This window comes from Orcinus orca, chromosome 15, assembly GCF_937001465.1.
Source record: "Orcinus orca chromosome 15, mOrcOrc1.1, whole genome shotgun sequence".
NCBI lineage: Eukaryota > Metazoa > Chordata > Mammalia > Artiodactyla > Delphinidae > Orcinus > Orcinus orca.
Window position 1 is genome coordinate 39,355,804 of NC_064573.1, and position 15,944 is coordinate 39,371,747.

Sequence of the window (15,944 nt, forward strand, 5' to 3'; positions counted from 1 at the left end):
CAGCTCACCTCATCTCTGTTGCTGAACTAGGGGCACCTCAGAATGAGGCCATGGTCCTGGCACCAGGATCAGGGCCCAGCCCCAGTGGGTAAGCAATCAAAGTGTGTTGAGTTTTTTGAAACTGCTGTATAGTTTTGTAATATGTATAGGTGCAGAATTTCTAGATATTAAGATGTTTAATATAAAATTTCCTTCATACAGTTCTTTTTACTTCTGTTTATTCAGAGTCATGCAGAATTTGGTTTGAAAGACCCTATGCTAAGGTAGATTATTCTCCCATATTTTTTCTGCCCCCTCCTCAAAGAACCCACTTCCCTCAGGACTCACAAGTGGAGGCCAACCTTGTGAAGAAGGAACACAGGGCTGTGAAAAACCCCACTTCCATTCTTCTTCCTCTATTTTGGAGACACCACGGGGGTGGGCATATTTCGGGTCTGGAATTGGTTTCTGCCTGGGAGAAGAAGCTGGAGCCAGGGACAAAGAGCTGGAGCTCAGGGGCTCTTAGAGTAAACTGGTTCAGGCAAGGTGGTATCCATGAAGCTCATCTCTTGGGAATACAGCCAGGCAGGGACAGCCTTCAGAGGACTGACTCTGCAGAGGAGAGGGGCCCCCACCTCTAAGAGTGAAACTGAGTATGACCCTATGGGGCCCTCTTGGGTACAAAAGCCTTTCTATGTCCCCCAGTTCTTGTTTGTAGGAAAAGGCTTCAGCTTCCTAGACCTTTCCTGAGTTCCAAAGGGCAGATTCAAACATTTACCAATCAAGGAACTGAGGGAACACAGAAACAAAGGAAAGGCAGTCAAACAATAGTGCAGCAGTAAAGCAGAGTCCTAGTTCCTTCTCAAGGAACTCCTTATCTTTGAGTTCTTCTGCAGGAACTAAGGCCTCCATCCAGGTAGAGGATGGTAATTTCAGGCTGAACACCAGATTCCTAGAACACCACCCTGTTACCTCACCACTAACTGATCAGAAGAAAGTCACACACCCTGCAGCCCTCACCCCAAATTTGCCTTTAAACACTCTTCCCCGAAAAACATCAGGTCTTTTGAGCACCAGCTCTCCAGTCTCCTTGCTTGGCCCTTGCAGTACGCCTTTATCTGCTCCAAACTCTGATGTTTTGGTTTGTTTGGCTTCACTGCGTGTTAGGTACACGAACTTGCATTGGACAACAATTTTGGCGAGCCAGCCAGGAGCCCATGCCTGTGACAGGTCAACCCTGGCTGGGGGCAGTCCCTTCCCTGAGTCCCCAGCAGCTGCTAAAGCTCATTTTGTTTCAGGGAACTCAGAGGGACTCTCTCTGACAGACACCAACCACCACAGCACAAGGCTGTTTGGAGCTGAGAAATGTCCTGATCTACAGTTCACCTTTACTTTTGTTTTGGTGTGAGTCACTCCAGCTTGTGCAGGCTGGGAATTCTGTCCCCACCAACTGGGTTCATTTCCTTTCAGGAATTGAGCCACTCTGGCTCATTGTGAGCCAATCTAGACCCATTCCCTCTTGGGAGCTGGGCCAATCTCTTTGGAGGCCTCCATCTGGGAATGGGAGTGGAATTTGGACTCTATCTCATCTGATCTTTTGTCTGTGTGACTGTATTTGTTGTTTGTATCTTTGTGTGTATATCAGTACTTGCATTGGTTGGTTGAGACACCTCTGGTAACAGAGACTGCGTGTGATGACACCAAAGTATTCATCCCTATTGCATTGCCTTCACCTACAGTGGAGCATTGGTTGGGAATTTTCCCTTTCTAGGGCTACGGAACTGTGACCCTGAGAGACTGTTTTACATTGCAGTATTTGCTGTTTGCTTGATATTTGACAACACCAGAAGTGAGTAATTAAATATGGGTGATCAGAGCTCTGTTCCACCTTGTAGTCCCCTAGGGTGTATATTGCAAAACTGGGAGAGCTTCAGCTATCTTCCACGAATGAAAGAAAATGATTTTTTATTGTAATACTTCTTGGCCTCAGTACTCCTTGGGGTCTGGAGAACAATAGTCCCTAATTGTTCTCTAAATTATAACACCATCTTTCTACTAGAACTGTTTTCTGAAAGGGAAAGGAAATAGGATGAACTTCCTTATGTTTAGGCTTTTATTCTATTGTAACAAAGTGAGTCTTTTGGAATTGCTTTGGCTTTTATCTTGGGGGTGTGTGTGAGTGTCTCAGTACATGAGTCCAAATCCTGTTTCTCTTCCTGGTATTGACCTTTGTCAGATGGTCCTGGTAACTTAAATGCTGGTTCAAGTTTCTTTGGAAGTGAGGCATGTGAATGATATGTATTACTGTCTATTACTGTTACTGATCTAAACTGAATTGGCTATTTAGGAACTGAAGGAAATCTCACCCTAAAAATGGCCAAGATGGGGCTCTTGACATTCTAAAACTGTCTTTTGCATGTGCAGTTAGTAGAAGGTAGCTTTCTCGAAGGAACTTGTACTTCTCTCCCTGTGCCTTTGAGATGTAAATGATCTACCTGGGCTCTCAGGAACTTTTATCTAATCATCTGTGATCCCTGAGACTGAAGAAAAAGAAAAAAAACAGGCCTTTTAAAACTCAGGCAGGAAAACTGTGGTTTATCTGTCTGTGTCTATATAGATGTATGCATGTTTATGTGTACATTATAAATATGATGTGTCTCTGCCTCCAAATGGCATTGCCAAGATTGGTTTGTGGATGAGCTCTGTTTTAAAGGCTTAAAAGAAATTAAGCACTTATATAAGTTCTCAGAAATATAAAAGAAACTGGCCAGAATGAATTTTAGGTTCATATGATCTTGGAGATATTCAATACTAAATTGATATCTGGTATTAAAGCTAGTGGAAGCTTGTTCATTTGATTAATATAAACATGTCTTTAGAGTCATCAGTATTAAGTATAATATTTTTATTGTACTTACTAAAAGTCAACAAGTTCATATTGTTTCTGTTATAAAATTTGTCAACAAGAAAAATGATATGATGAAATGAGTAAATTAAATGTAAATAAGATAAGCAGGTGTTTTAGGTAAACTTTAAAAAATAATTTAAAAAATAATAATGAAGGAAACATTTCAGTATGCCAGAAAAAGTAGAATGTGTGTTTTCAGTAAAAGAAGGTATGAGGAATGGAAATGCATTTTGTTAAAGGAAAAAAAGGTAGTTTTATCCCAGAGCTGGTTGTTTCTGAATGAAAAAGAAAATAAGGGACAGAATAATATGGATACAGAAAGTTGTACAAGGTTTGTGGAAAAGGAACACTGAGAAAAGAGTTTTTTACATGGTCAGAATTGGCTAAGATTGGATTAAATTTAATTAGGTAAATGGATTTTGTTATTAAGAGTAGGCTGATACAGGACTGGAATTGGTTTCTCTCTCTGTTAAGAGAACAAAGTTTTCTTGGAATGCTGCTTTTGATAACAAACTGTGTGAGGTTCTTTGCCTTAAAGTGATCTGTATTTGCTTTTGAAATCTTTTGTCACTTTGGTTGAGTGTATAAGTTTTGTTTCACATAACCTGTGATCCTATTTGACCAAGTATTTTGAAACCTTTTTGATATTTTTGACAAACTTCCCAAATATCAAATTCTAATTGATGTTCTTTTGACCTCCAGCTAACTCTGGTATGCTTCAGAGGAATGCTGAGGCATCTCAGAGATTAAATTAACTAGGATTATTTGATAAGTTAAATTACATGGGAAGCATTGTCAAATGAATGATAAGCCTTCTCAGGTTATACTGTGTGGGTAAATGTTATTAATATAGATATTCTAAAAGCAATATAGAAATTCCTAAAAATATGGTATATCCTAATAAAATGTTATCAGTCATAATTCTAGTTATTATAACCAAATTTCTTTGTCAGTTGCATTGACAGGAGTCTTAATCATACAAGGCTCGGATCCAAAACTTAGAACACGGGAATATTTCCAATTTGGTGTCCATTCCTCAAATTGAGGCAGGACTACACCCCATTTCAGCAGGAAGTAGCCAGAGCAGTTGTTGCCCTGTTCTCTCAAAGATTTGGGGAAGGTTGAAACAGGAGTGGGGATTGAAACCAAGTTGCTGCAAAACTGAGTTCCTCTGCCAAGTTTATGATTAACCTCTGTATCCAAAATGTTATCCCCTTTCTTGTCCAACACCTGTTCCCCTCAAGATTGAGGAGTATTAAAGAAAAGGAGGGATTAAGATGAGCATAACCCTGTGGGCCCTACTGGTACAAAAGCCTTTCCATGTCCTCTGTTTCTTATTGGTAGGTAAAAGGCTGCAGCTTCCTAGACCTTCCCTGATTTCCAAAGGGCAGATTCAAGCAGTTATTAATCATGGAAGTGAGGGAATGCAGAAACAAAGAGAAAGCGTCAAACAATAGTAGAATGATAAAGCAGAGTCCTAGCTCCTCCTCAAGGAATATACATAACAATATGTCCTTGAGTTCTTCCACAGGAACTAAGGCCCTCACCCAGGTGGAGGATGGTAACTTCAGGCTGAGCACAAGATTCCTGAAACACCACCCTGTTACCTCACCATTAACTAATCAGAAGAGAGTCACACACCCTGTAGCCCTCATCCCAAATTTTGCCATTAAAAACTCTTCCCCTCCAAACCTTCGAGCACAAGCCACCTGTTCTTGCTTGGCCCTGAAATAAACCTTTCTCTGCTCCAAACTCTGGAGTTTTGGTTTGCTTGGCCTCACTGAGCATTAGGCACACAAACTTGGGTTCAACAATAAGAGCTTGAGGGGATGTTGACTCTAACAAGGAATGCATGAGACAAACTGTCATCCAGGGAGGGCTCACCATGCACCAGATACATGAACTATTTTATGTGATCTTCCCTCAAACTATCTGTTTGCAGATGACATGATCTCGAATTGAGAAAATCCTCAGGAATGTACTAAAAAACTATTAAACTAATAAACGAGGTCAGCAAATTTGCAGAATACAAGATCAATGTACCAAAAAAATACAGATTGTACATAAAATATACAAAAAAAAGTACGTGGACTGAATGAATGCAAAGCAGTGTTCACAGTGCTTGGCACTTGTGGCAGGAAGCAAGAAGGATGGGGGTGTGTGGTTAAGGAGGCTATGGTGTTTCCCTCTGAATATTCCTGCATTGTTTGAACCTTTTCTGAGGAGTATGCATTAATATATTACTTGTGTGGTAAAAACATCAGTAATTGGTCACCTCCTCCAAACTTCTCCCTAAAATGCAATAAAGAAAATAAAACTGGCCTTAATTCAGATCATGATAGGGATGTGGTTTTTAAAATGTATGTTTATATACTTGCAACGAATAATCCAAAAGTGAAATTAAGAAAATAATTTCATATATAATAGCACCAAAAAATAAAGAAAGAATACATTTCACTAAAGAAATGTCAACCTTGAACACTGAAAACTATAAAATATTGTTGAAGGAAATTAGGAAGACCTAAATAAATGAAGACAATCCATGTTCATGGATTGGAAGGCTTAATATTTTTAAGATGGCAATACTCCCTAATTATTCTATAGATCCAACACAATCCCTATAAAATTCCAAGTGCCTTTTTGGCCAGAACGGACAAGCTGATCTTAAAATTCGTATGGAAATGCAAGGGACCCAGTATAGCCAAAACAATCTTGAAAAAGAAGAACCAAGTTGGAGGACTCACACTTACCCATTTCAAATTTACTGCAAAGCTACAGTATCAAGAAAGTGTGGTACTGCCATAAGAATAGGCATATAGACCAATGAAATAGATTTGAGATCCCAGAAATTAACTTTCATGTTTATAGTCCATTGATTTTCAGCAAGGGTGCCAAGACAATTAAATGGGGAAAGAACAGTTTTTTAAATAGATGGTACTGAGACAACTGGATACTTATATGTAAAAGATCACTTCCTCACACCATACATAAAAATTAACTCAAATGAATGCTAAACCTGATTGTTAGAGCTAAAACTATAAAACTCTTAGAAAAAAATATAGGCATGAACATTCATGACCTTGGATTAGAACAAGCATTCTTAGATATGACACAAAAAGTGTAAGCAACAAAAGAAAAAAAGATAAAGCATATTTCATCAAAATTAAAAACTATTGTGCTTCAAAGTATACTACCAAGGAAGTGAAAAGACAACTTACAGAATAGGAGAAAATATTTGTAAATCATATATCTGATAAGGAACTTGTATCTAGAGTATATAAAAAACACATCATTCAATAACAAAAAGACAAATAACCTAATTAAAAAATAGGGGGGCTTCCCTGGTGGCACAGTGGTTGAGAGTCTGCCTGCCGATGCAGGGGACATGGGTTCGTGCCCTGGTCTGGGAAGGTCCCACATGCTGCAGAGCGGCTGGGCCCGTGAGCCATGGCCACTGAGCCTGTGCGTCCAGAGCCTGTGCTCCACAACGGGAGAGGCCACAACAGTGAGAGGCCTGCGTACTGCAAAAAAATTTTTTAAAAAAATAGGGAAAGGATCTGAATAGACATCTCTCTGAAGAAGATATACACATGATCAATAAGCAGATGAAAAGAGGTGTCAATATCATTAACCATCACGGAAATGCAAATCAAAACCATAATGAGATACTACTTCACACTCATTAGGATGGCTAGAATTTTTTAAAAAGACATTATAACATGTGTTTTAGGGCACTTTTATACACTATTGGTGAGAATTGTAATGGGGCTATTTTGGAAAAGTATGGCTGTTCCTCAAAAAGACAAACATAGAGTTACCATATGACCCAGAAATTCCACTCCTAAGTATGTACCCAAGAGAAATGAAAACATATGTCCACATTAAAACTTTTACACAAATGTTTATAGCTATATTATTCATAACAGCCAAAAAGTGGAAACAATGCAAATACCCATCAATTAATGAATGGATCAATCAAATGTGATATATCTATATAATGGAAGATTGTTTGACCATAAAAGGAAATAAAGAACTTACACATGCTACAACATGGCTGAACCTTGAAAATATAGTAAGAGAAAGAAACCAGTCACAAAGACCATGTATTATATGACTCCATTTATAAGAAATGTCCAGGATAGGCAAATTCATAGAGACAGAAAATACATTAGTGGTTGCCTAGTGCTGAAGAATTGGGAGGAAATGTGGAGTGATTGCTCATGGGTTCAGGGTTTATTTTGGGGTGTTGAAATGTTCTAAAATTGATTGTGGTGATGATTATACAACTCTAAATACACCAAAAACTATTGAATTATACACTTTAATGGGTGAATTGTGTGGTATGTTAATTATATACCAATAAGATTGTTATAGTAAAAGAAAATAATTTATCAATGAAAACATCAGGGCTTGGAGATTTTTAAAGTACAGTTTTAAACTACAAGTTCAATTTTTAAAATTGTTATAGGACTGAGTTATCTTTCATGTTGTGGGTTAGTTTTGATAGTTTGTGTTTTTTGAGGATTTAACCTATTTCATGTAGTCTGTCCAATTCATTTTCATAGAAATATTATTGTTTTCATGTCTGTGAGGTCTACAGTTATATTCACTTTTTCATTCTTGATTTAGTAATTTCTGTCTTCTCTCTTTTTCTGTTTATCAGTCTGACTAGAGGTACATCAATTGTATTGGTCTTTCAAAGAACCACCTTTTGGTTTCATTGATTTTTTTCTGTTTGTCTATTTTCAATTTCATTAGTAACTGATCTTTATTATTTCTATCTCCTACTCGCTTTGGGTTTATTTTGCTCCTCCTCCTCCCCACCCCCTCCCCCAGTTTCTTATGGGAGAAGCTTAGGTGGTTGCTTTAAGACATTTCTTATTTTGTAATATAAGCATTTAATGCAATAAATTCCCCTCCCACTTTAGCTACACCCCACAATTTTGATATGTTATATATTAATTTTCTTTCTTTTTAATGTATTTTCTAATTTCCTTTGAGATTCCTTTTTAAAAGTGTGCTGTTTCTTTGCTAGTGTTTGGAAAATTTTCAATTGTCTTTGTTACTGATTTCTAGTTTAATTTCATTAGAGTCAGAAAGCATATTTTGTATGATTTCAATCCTTTTAAGTTTGTTAAGGTTTGATTTATGACTCACAATATAGTCTATCTTGATAAATGCTCCATGTGCACTTGAAAAGAATGTGTGAGTGTTCCATAAATATCAGTTAATTCAAGCTAGTTGATGGTGTTGTTCAGTTCTATCCTTGCTAATTTTCTGTAACTTTTTCTATATATTACATAGAAAGGAATGCTGCAGCTTCCAAGTATAATTGTGGATATGTCTACTACTTTTCTGCTATGACAATTTTTGCTTCATGTATTTTGAAGCTCCTATTCTCAGGTGTTTATACATTTAGAAATGTTAGAAATACATTTAGAAATGTTATGGGTGGATTGATTCTTCTAACAATGTGTAATGTCTCTCTCTAACTCTGCTAATTTCTTTGCTCTGAAGTTTACTTTGATATTTAGTCACCCTTGCTTTCGTTTGTTAGGGTTTCCATGGTATAGTTTTTTTCATACTTTTTCTTTTTAACCTACCTATATCATAATATGGGAAGAGAGTTTCTTGTAGACAGCAGGTGCTTGGGTCATTTTTTAAAAATCCATTCTGCCAATCTCTATCTTGAATTGGTGTGTTTATGTTGTTTACATTTAATGTAATTATTGATATGACCATTTTATTATTTGTTTTCGGTTTGTTCCCTCTATTTTTCATTCTTCTGTTTCCCCTTTCCCACCTTTGTTTAGGTTACTTAAAAAAACATTTTTTAGTATTCCATTTTAAGTTATCTAGTATGGTTTTGACATTATCTCTTCATATAATTTTTTTCAGTTTTGGGAGAGACAATTCTCTTTGAGCTTCTTGCTCTCCTGCATCTCCTCCTGTGTGTGCCAAGACTGTAAAGTCCTGACCCCTGTTTTGCCTGGGCCATTTCTCAGCACTGCGTGGGTGCCCAAAGCACAGAGGCTGCAGGTCGGAAGGTGGTGGCCTGTGCAGAGGAAGAAAGAAGCCCCTGGGCCCACGCACCGGACGCTGGGAGCAATAAGTGGCATGCTCAGGTGTAGACCCTGGAGAACTGGAGAAAAGAGGCTGACATTGTTTCCTTTCTGCTGCTCCCACCGTCCCCCAGGGGCTAGCCTCCACTGCCCCCTGTGCTCCATGAACTGCCAGCCAGGGGTTAACGTGTTGTTCTGGTGTTAGGGACTCACATCACTGTAGTCCCTGACTCTTGTGCATGTTAGACTCCTTGGTTCATGTTCTCATGGAGTAAAAAGGCTCCCGAATTCAAACGATTGGGTTTTGGTGAAGTTTGCAGAAGGGAAGGAAATCCTAAGGGGCCTTTGGGCGGGGTCCTGTGGGCCATTCACTGTACTGTTGTGGCTTCCACCACTGAACGGATGGTAAGTACTGAGGGTTCTAGTCTGTCTTCCGGTCAGGTGAGTGACGGAAGGGATTCTCCCATCCGGGATCGCTGCGTGTACAGAAGTGCTGGAGGTACGTGTAGACTGCAACCTCCCCTCTATCGTTTCCTCCCTAAACCATCCCTGGTGGTCCGGCAGAGACAATATAGAATTCCTGCAAGAGGAGAAATCAGTTTTAAAGATTTAATGGCCGGCAGACTATGCTGGGGCATTTCCTGGTATAACAGCGCCACCTGCCGGAAAAGCCACCGGTGTCCTTTTGGTTTTGTTTTTGAGCAAGTTATTACCAAGCTCTTGTGGAAACTGCATGTCTGACCCGTGCATGGCTTGTGGCTCTTTGGCCTGAATGCCCATTTTGAGGCGTATCAAATCAGACTCAATGACTAACAAGGTGGAAAGAGCCCAAAAGATCTCTCTGTTCAAAAGGAAATGGCACATATATTCAAGAACCAGTTTGCCTGGCCCTCCTGGCATCTCACCTTCACATCAAATGGGGTGTTGACACCTTTAGGGGAAACAGTATCCCCTGCCATGTCCCCTAAAGCAAAGCCACTGACCCAAAGGGGCCCTGGCTTCACAAAGAAACCCCTAAACTCTTGGGTCCGGTGCACTGGTGGTTTAGCTAAGTTGATGGTGTCAGCACTGTTGCAGCTGCTCAGCACCATATCCATCAGGCAGAAAGTGACCGCGATTGTTTTCTCAAGGGCCAGAGCTCACCACAGTCCTAATCGTACTGGCCAGTCCTCCCCTGAGCCTGAGTTGCTGATGGGCCACCACCTGGCCTGCTACTGGGGAGGTTCTGGACTGGCAGATTACAGACACCCCTCTGTGGGGCAGTAACTCGGGGAAACATATTGCCACTGCTGATGGGACAGTGGTGCCACTGATGCAGATGTATTCAGTAAGGATTCTCTGATGAGACCACTGGAAGCAAAAGGCTGAGCAAGCCTTCATTGCCCAGATCACAGCCATCACTACCCGCGTCCACTTGCAGATATCCGGCAGCCTGGAGCCAAGGCTCAGAGATATGGCGGATTCCCTTCCAGACCACCACAATAAAGTGAATATTGCAATAAAGCAAGTCACATGAATTTTTTTGTTTTCCAGTGCATATAAAAGTTATGTTGACTCTATACTGTCACATATTAGGTGTGCAATAGCATTGTTTAAAAAACAATGCACATACCTTAATCAAAACATACTTCATTGGTAAAAAAAAAAATGTTAACCATCATCTGATAACACAGAGTCATCACAAACCTTCAATTTATAAAAGAAAAAACCCTGCAATATCTTCGAAGGGCAATAAAATAAGGTATGCTGTACTGGAGAACAAAAGTAGTGAACTCACTGCTAGTGCCTGGGTGCTTCAAATTCTGCTCTCCTTCCCCAATCCCCCTTCTGCTATGTACTTCTCAGAGTCTTCAGATAGCTGCTCCATGCCTGCTGTCCGGGGGTACAGTTGTATTGAGTGGGACAGACAGGGTGGCATGTGCTTACTCCATCTCACCCAGAACTGGAACCCAGGGAAAGCTTTGAACAGGTGGAGATAGGGGAGCCCCCCACTCCCCAGCACCAGGGCAAAGGCATAGAGCTGGGAACGCAGGACAGGCTGGGTCCTGAGCCCTGCAGGAGAGCAGAGGGAGAGAAATCTGGCAGAAGGGCGAGTGCTGTGGGCCCAGGTGTGCAGCCATCACGGGGGAGCCACTGAGGGGACCCAAGCTGAGACAGCCAAGACAGGAGCTGGGCTTCAGGCCCCGAATGTGCTGTTGCCCTCACCTGGAACGCTCCTTCTTCTGCACTTCACCCAGCCAACTCTTTCTCATCCTCAGGTGTCAGCTGACATCTCACTTCCTCAGGGAAGCCTACCTGACCATAGATCCCACAGAATTCTGTACTTTGCCCTCCTGGTCCTTATCATGGTGGCAATTGTTAATTAAGCATTTGCAATTGTTTAATTCACACCAGTTTCCCCTACTGGACTGTGGGAACATGAGGGCAACATCCACATAGATCTCGTTAATTGCTTAGGTGGATCAGTCAGTCAGCAAACCTGTAGGGAGAACCTGCTCTGTGCCCACCATTGTCCTGGGCACCAGTGTTCCCAAGGACGAGGTGTCGACCTTGCCCACTGTTGTCTGCCTGTTGCCGGCACAAACGCTGAGCCCAGTGTTAAATGACTGACTGCCCAAAGGTGGTTCTGGCTGTGTGTGTGTGTGTGTGCGTGCGTGCGTGCGTGCGTGCGTGCGTGCGTGCGTGTGTGTGTGTGTGTGTGTGTGTGTGTGTGTGTGTTTAAAGGGAGAAGGGGCAGGTGGCAGAGAGGCCAGGCCAGGATCTGCTATAATAGCCCAAAGGAGGCCCCGACCAGGCTGTAGCCGGGGCCTGGGGCAGGGCTGGAGCCTAGAGTGGAGGCAGACACTGCCTGGACCGTTTCGAGACCTTGGGGATGAGGGAGTCCCAACATGCGACCTTCTGATGATGTTCGTTAACCTCCTGCAGGCTGCCTGGTGCTCTTCCGCCAGCCCCTGGGGAACTGTCGGGGCTGAGCACCTCCTGGGCCGGGCCCAGAGCACCGCGCTCCCCGTGGGGCTACAGCCGGCAGAGTCTTGAGACTCCTTCGGCTACCTAGCGACTGGGGGGGTGAAGGGCCAGGACAGGGACCCCAGGCCTGTCTGCTTTGAAGCTCCCCGACCTCTAGGGCGCCCCTGTGCTCCTCAGGGACCACCCTGGGGAAGGGACATCTGGTTGGGAGGCCGCCTCAGTCAGTTCCTTCATCATCCTCTGCCTTCCACACCCAGGTCCTCCTCACGCTGTCTCCTTGGAACGAAGGAATCCACGCATCTGCGCCCCAGGCAGTCTCCTCCCGCCGCCCCCCCACCCCCCCCCCCACCCCCCGTGCACAGTGGCGCCGGCAAGTGTCACGGGGAGTAGAGCCTGTGGGGAGGACCCCCACCAGGGACCCTGTACCTACCGGCCCCAACTCCAACTCCAAGGGCCCTGGACGTGGTCCCTGATCCCCAGAGACACCGCGGGCAGGTGAGGAGAAGGCCTCTCCTTCTCTCTCTGAATCAGGGACTTTTTCACAGCTCAGTAGGGCCCCAGTTGAGCCTTTCAAGCTCCCTGGAGCCTCAGGGTCCTTATTGAAAGCAGGAGTTTGGCATAGACAAGCCCTCCCTATTGCATCCATCGGTATTTCCCCCAGAGGGCGCTCTGCTCACAGAATCCGGCACCTTCATCTTGCATCTCCGGCCGGAGTCACCTCTGGTGAGAAAGGCTCGGCGAAACGCGAGAGACTCGCCTAAGTTTGTTTAACCCGTAGTTCCCCAGACCTACGTAACCGGGATGTACATTTTCCACAGAACACCTTTTACGATGCCATGGAATCCAGACTGGGAAACTCCTCGAAGGACTTTTTTCCATTTTAGGCTTGTAGGGTTGGGTCCTTCCCTCCCATCCCCCTCAGGGCCGGGCTCTGACTCCTCCCGACCTAAGCTCATGCTCCCATGGGGCCTGTGCAAGGGCTGCGCAGAGCCTGATCCGCCGTAGCCTCCGCACGAGCCTAGATCAGCTGCTCATTGTTAAGCTAAGGTTGCACCTCCTCCCCCAGGATAAAAGGGGGTGGGGGTGGGGAGTCCGATTTCCGTAAGGGCAGGGATTGGTTAAACGCGTTTCTCCAGGAACTACTGTGTGCCAGGCACTGACTGAGTGGTCACTTTGGGGCACGTTTTCTGCGCTAAGAAGTTCTCACTGCTTTGGGAAGTGCATTATTGATCCAGGAAGGACATTGCCCCCTTCTGCCTCACCCTTTCTGTAGATCAACCGCACCTGGGCCTCATTCTCCAGCACCTCCCACCTCCGGCAGCGCAGGGCAGGGGTCTGGGCCAGGCGGAGAAAGGACAAACACAGTGACACACGCGGGATGGGGTGGGAGTGGGGCTTGGAGCTTGGGAGCAGAGGTGACGGTTCACTGCAGTCCTGGGGTCTGCCCCCAGCCCCCCACGCCCCTCACTCCAGTCTCTTTCACTGAGGTCCTGATAAATTGACATCTTTCACAAAAGCCAATTCCTCCAGAAGCTCTGACTCCTCGCTTCTCACTGCTAAAAATAGGTGGAGAGCTGTAAAAACCCCACACCTAGAGACAATTCTAGTCATTATGGTAGATATTTGCTCTAAAGATCTGCAATGTCTGTCGTTATTAAAACCGGGTGTTCCTTGGCAAACTCATTTCTTTTAAAAGCAGATTCACAGCCTTCAATAAAATAAATTTCTTATTTCCAGTGGGTTCGGAGACATTCAGAGGTGTTACTACAAAGCCGTGACGATCCTCACCATCGGAATCCAAGGTTCTTGTTACGGTGACAAGCAACACGCAACTCGGGGGGTCTGCTGGAGTCTCTCCAGTTCATCCGGAGGGGTGATGGGCCCGGGGTTTCCAGGGTTAACTAAGAGCCTTGGGCCTCGCTGAGGGTGTGGCCCCAGTGGGCCAGGCTATGGAGCGACCAAATTCTTCTGGGTTCCCTGCGACTCTGAGAACTGGGGTCTGGTTGATAGGTGGCGTGAGCCAGACTCTTTAAGAAGGAGTCTGGGAGGCAGGGCCTGCAGCCCCTGGGGAACCCAGGTGTTTTCATCCCAGGACCGCCCGTCTCCCGGTAGATCTCTCGAGATCCTACGAGATCGGGCTTCCTCGGGGAAGAGAGCTGAAAGGAGCAGAGCGTTGGGCCCTGGGCCGCCATTCTCTGCGCCTCTCCTGCCGCTCGGTGGCTTCCAGCCCATCCTCTGCCCGCTCCTCCATCAGGCCCCGCACTTAACCGCCACGCAACCTAAGGCGCACAGCGCACCTTTGGGGCTCCTGTTTGCCTTGCTGGGAAGCCCCACACGCCATCCCTCCCTCCCCAGGCCCTATCCTTGGCCCTCAGGTGTCCGTCGTGGTGTTCAAAGAGGAGAGCATTTCCTGATGGAGGGGCTTGGGTGAAGGGGCCAGCTCTCCCACCGCAGGGCGCTGGCAGTTGCGCCGGTTTCAAAGAGAAAGCAATGCATTCGGGTTCTTCTGCAGAGAAAAGGCTCCAGGAGTAGGCGAGGATGTTTCCTGGGACGAATTCGGGACACCTCACAGCTGCTGGCAGGAACAACCGGCCCCAAGGGTGTAGGTGAGTGCCTGGGATTTTTTTTTTTTTTCTGCATATGTCTGTGAGTGAGGGAGTGTGTGTGTGTGTGTTTGCACGTGTTCCTTTTTTTTCCGCAAAAACCTACTGCGAGAAGTGCACTAAAGTGACTAAGCTCCAGTTCTTTCTGGATAAGTGTGTTCAGGATGGGTAGCCCAAGATGCGTTAGGACCAGCTGTAACCTGTGTACTGGTTCGTATACCTTGGGTTCTGAGAGTAAGGGCCATTTTTTCCCTTGGGACTGGTTTGTGCTGTGAAGAATGAGATTGGCTGCAGCTGTGCAATGGAAGATGGCCAAGGCTGACAACACCAGGTATTATCAGGCGGGCTCCCATTCAGTTGCTCTGAGATTCCTTATTTTCTGATTTGAGAATATAACAGTGTGTCAGGTTGCTGCAGGCTTTCACCTTTCCAGACATAGGCCTTGTGCCACTGGAGCCTGTGCTGGTATCCTGGGCTTTGGTCCCTGGGGCTCTGGGACTCCTGGAAAGTGATAGGCTCCCAGTATTCATGTGTGAAGTTCTGTCCCCTGAGTCTCAGATATTCCTGCCCTTGTACCTCCTTTGGGACAAAGCCTGGTTCCTCCTTTCTGGGCCCCTGGGAAGAGCCACCATTGCAATGTGACTCTGATAGGTGGCATGAGCCAGACTCTGTACTGAAGAGCCTGGGTAGAGGCACCCAAATGCCTTGTCAACCAGTTGTCTGTTGGCACTGTCCTGTACTTAGCTTCTTGCTTTGAGATACCAGATCAAGAGGTCATCTTGTTCATATGATTGTGGCAAAATTGCTTTGACATAGTTTCCTGAGATTGAGCAGACGTGAGTGAAGGTGGGAGTGTGAGGGTGAGAGGGTGGTGAATCCTGATTTGAGGTGACACAGCAGCCCAAATGGGCAAGTAGGCATCTAACACTGAGATTATTTATTCGAGTGGGATGAGGTTTATAGGCAAATAGCAATTATAGTAATAATGATTAGTATAAATATTTATTTATACATATATAACCTTAATAAACATAGACTACCATAAATTATACATCTATGTAAAAAATAAACAAATATGTGAGCAATTAGAAAAAGGATAACAGGGCTTCCCTGGTGGGACAGTGGTTAAGAATCTGCCTGCCAATGCAGGAGACACGGGTTTGAGCCCTGGTCCGTAAAGATCGCACATGCTGCAGAGCAACTAAGCCCGTGCGCCACAACTACTGAGCCTGTGCTCTAGACCCCGTGAGCCGCAACTACTGAAGCCCGCGTGCCTAGAGCCCATGCTCTGCAATAAGAGAAGCCACCGCAATGAGAAGCCCGCGCACCACTATGAAGAGTAGCCCCCGCTCACTGCAACTAGAGAAAGCTTGTGTACAGCAATGAAGACCCAACACAGCCAAAACATAAATAAATAAATAAATT

The 15,944-nt window shown here is 44.5% G+C and overlaps 1 long non-coding RNA gene across 1 annotated transcript; it reads left to right on the forward strand.

Annotated features, from left to right (window-relative positions):
* The first annotated feature begins 274 nt into the window (after positions 1-274).
* Positions 275-9,243, forward strand: LOC125961251 (uncharacterized). Its single transcript, XR_007471689.1, has 2 exons — positions 275-1,828; positions 8,786-9,243. It is a non-coding gene; the product is annotated as an uncharacterized LOC125961251 (long non-coding RNA).
* The last annotated feature ends 6,701 nt before the right edge of the window (positions 9,244-15,944 follow it).